Consider the following 4221-nt stretch of genomic DNA (forward strand, 5'->3'; position numbering starts at 1 on the left):
ATTCCATAGTAACGAATGCCTCGTCAACACTTAAAGTTTTCATGATGCTTAATGATTTTTGATTGTATCTTTATTGTGCTTTTCACGTAAAGGACTTTTGGAGAATGTTGTGAATTGCGTTGCGCTAACCCATCCAATTCATTAACTTAAGGAAAACTTGACGGTTAATTTAAGCGGACCTAATTGACCCGGGGCGTTGAGAATTAATGATTTGTTGAAATGCAATTGGAAATCTTTTTATTATGCAAGTGTAACATGTATGGAGATGAACCCCTTAGCTAGCATTCATCCATAAATTTCATATTTACATTCTGTCTAGTTTATTAACTTGTTTCGTTATTTCAATTTTCGTAAAAACCTCAATCCCCCTTTTGCTTTAATGTTCATTTTAGTTAGAATTCAATTTAGTTTGTGTTTTTAAAGCATTTTGAGTTTTTGGTTTGTCTTAGTGTTTTAAACTTTAATTTTGCATTCTTTGAGTCTAGTTTAGTGTTTTAAACTTTATTTTACGTTTTTGAGTCAGTTTCCAAGAGATTTGCAAGCCCTCCTAATCCCCGGTCTAGAACGATCCCTCACTTATCCATTCTACTACAATTGTCAAACGAGGGTTTAATTTGAGTGTCAAGTAAATCACGCATCAGAGTGTGGTAAGCCTCGTGACACGCCCTAACCTAGATATCCAAATGACACCTGGATGGCACGTGCTGGCTGACACCAAGGGTGATGAAAGCCATGAATGAAAGAATCTACGAGGATATGAGGAAACAAGCAAACTAAAAATTATGCCAGAACAACATTTACAACGAATATGCAACATTTAGAAGCAATAATAACAGTAAATTCAATTTAAGCATGAAAGAAAATAGAGTATCCAACGATCACGAATCTGAATAAAAGATGTACGATTATGTCCATAGTATACCACTAAACAAAAGTGCTAGAGAGAAGTAAGACAACAAGAAGCAAATAATCATAAAAGACAACAAGAAGCAAATAATCATAAAAGGAAGCCATACTCAAGCGAAAGGATGCAAGGTCACTGATAGGGAAAAGCCTTGATGCTCGGCTCGTACACCTTGTCACTATGTCCTGAGGCGAGGCGCAAAACAAAAAAGGTGAGTGGACAATAATTTATAATAATACTAATATTAAGAAAAACCGTTTTCTTTTAGAGCATACTAACCCCTTGTTTTGAAAATCCATATAATACTATATACAGTAAGTTTTCTGGAAACTCTAGCATGCCATAAATTCATTCGTAAAACAAGTATGCGTAAAACAATGTTCAATAATGGTGCTAACGTCGCCCGAAGGCAAATCCATAAATCTCATCAATATTGTACTCTCTAGGGGTATCATGGTCGCCCGAAGACAATACCTATCCATCACCCGAAGGTGAAGCTGAATAACATGTCCATCACCAGAAGGTGAAGCTGTACGACACTGGGTTACGCCAGTGAAGAAACATGGTAGGCCCCATCACCCGAAGGTGAATCTGTACGACTTTGGGTTATGCCAAAGAAGGAAACCTAAAATAGTATAGCATACACATCGACACTAGCCGTGGCTAGTGAAGTTGTCCGATACTGGTTTCGCCAGTGAAGCTGGGGGTATAATATCTCACTACTTCTCAACTATGTACTATGGTCATAGACATCGTACCCATATTGTGTGTATGTGTCGTATGATAACCCTCTAGATAAGCATCGAAAAATATAGTTCAAACTCGTATATTAACTAGAAATTGATTAGTATGCATATGTGTCATGTGTGAAGATGAACCCTCTAGCTAGCCATACACCTATTTAAACACCCAATTTCGTCAAAATTGTTTAGAGTCATTAAGTCTGTTTGTTTTTACTTTAATTTCGTCAAAACCAATCCCCCCCCTTTAATATTTCATGTTTACTTAGTTAGAACCTGTTTTAATTTGTTTCTTTTAGTGTTTTGAGTCAAAGTTAAGTTAGAATTCGTCCAAAGTAATCTTTAGTTCTTGTTTTGAGTCAATTTGCTTGTTTTGTGTTGTTTTGAGTCATTCTAGTTTGTTTTAAGTCATTAGAGTCTAGTTTTCTGTTTTTGAGTCTAGTTTAGTGTTTTAGAGTTTAAATTGTGTAGATTAGCATCCCTTCTAATCCCCGGCCTAGAACGATCCCTACTTACAAATACTACAATTATAGGGTTTAATTTGTGTGTTAGTTTATATCACATCATGATGCGAGAATTATACGCACACAAATTAAACCCTCTTTTTGTCAATTGTAGTATAAGTATATAAGTAGGGATCGTTCTGGACCGGGGATTAGGAGGGATTGTTAATCACTTGGATTTGACTCAAAAACGTAAAAACACAATGTAAAACACTAAACTAGACTCAAAGAATGCAAAACTAAACTTTAAAACACTAAGACAAACCAAAAGACTCAAAATAAGTTCAAAAGACTCAAAACTGCCTAAAAACACTAACTAGGCAGTTTCTGACCTTAAACCCAATTTTGGACGAAATTAAGTTGTAACTTGATTCAAAACACTTTAAAACATAAACTAAACAGATTCTAAGCACTAAAGAACAAGAAAATAAAGGGGGGGTTTTGATTTGACGAAAATTGAAATAACGAAACAAGTTAATAAACTAGACAGATTGTAAAACGAATTTGATGGAATGGAATGAATGGAAAGTTAGCTAAGGGGTTCATCTCCACACATGTTACACTTGCATAATAAAAAGATTTCCAATTGCATTTCAACAAACCATTAAATCTCAACGCTCCAAGTTAATTAGGTCCGCTTAAATTAACCTTCAAATCTTCCTAACGTTATTGAATTGGATGATTGCATACGACAACCCAAAACATTCCCTACAAGTCCCCTACATGATTGCATAATAGAGATACAAGCAAGAATCATTACGCTCTATGAAAATTATAAGTGTTGACGAGGCATTCGTTACTATGGAATACGCATGAAACTTATGCCAAGAATTCATTTAACGCGATTGTTTATAAGCAACCTCCACTACTTGTGAATATAAGTTCGTAACTATTAGGTGAAACTCACTTATATTCTAGCGTCATATTCATGCATGAAAATTAAGCGTGCACTCCCAATAAACATACATAAATAAGTTATCAATCAAACAGTTAAACAAATTGAATTCACAACTTATGAAACGCAATTAGAAGTAATCAAATCAAAATGCAAGCATAAACATATATTTCGAATCCCCCCCTAGCCAAGGGGGGTTTAGTTGAATTTAAACATTGGAATCAAAGAAACACCTAAACATTCCAACAACTCAAACTTGAATTGTATGAACGTTTAGGCCCTCTTCTCTTCCATTCCTCATACGTACAAAACAAAGAGTATTGAAATTAAACATTGAAATCAAAGAAACACCTAAACATTCCAACAACTCAAACTTGAATTGTATGAACGTTTAGGCCCTCTTATCTTCCTCTCATTGTAGCACAAGGTCTAAGGATAGTTTGATGGTGTGAATGGTTTGGGGAGTGGTGAAAATGGAAGGATGGTGTTTGGATTGTAAGGGAGAGCACGGCAAGGTGTTGTGGTTTGATGTCTACATTCTGAAAATGGAAGAGTGAATGAATGAAATGTGTATGAATGAGAATGAATGAATTGTGGCTGCAATGCATGCTTATTTATAGGTAAATAAGAGGGAACATGACAGCTAGGAGGTGGGTGGATGCATGTGCAAAACAGCTAGGTTAAGTGAATGCATGTGCAAAGCTGATTTATGAAGGGAATGCATGTGTTGGCTTCATTTCTGGAATGTTGAATGTGCATGTGAATTAAAGCTAGAGTGATGATGATGAATGCATGTGGAATGGCTGAAATGCAAGGAGAATGTGCAGGTTGTGTATGTGAATGATTGCAGATTGTGTGGGTGAGTGATTAGGTTGGAAATGCATGTGAATGCAAGGTGTGAATGATTATGAGTGCATGTGGGTGAATTAAAGGATGGAATGCATGTGAATTAGGTTGGAAAGGCTGATTTATTTGAAGATGCATGTGCAATGAAGTGGAATGACAGCTAGGTTGAATATGCATGTGGAATGACAACTAGGGTGTGTTGGTGTGTGTATGGGAATTTCTGGTTCTAAGGCTTTGTTTGATTGGGCTAGGCCCTTTGTTTTATGTCCTAAAGTGCATAAGTGGCCTTCAATTTCGTCCATCCTCTTGGCTCCATGGTTAAGCTATCCAATC

The sequence above is a fragment of the Pyrus communis genome, chromosome 7, assembly GCF_041283825.1.
Source record: "Pyrus communis isolate YQ-2024b chromosome 7, ASM4128382v1, whole genome shotgun sequence".
Lineage (NCBI taxonomy): Eukaryota > Viridiplantae > Streptophyta > Magnoliopsida > Rosales > Rosaceae > Pyrus > Pyrus communis.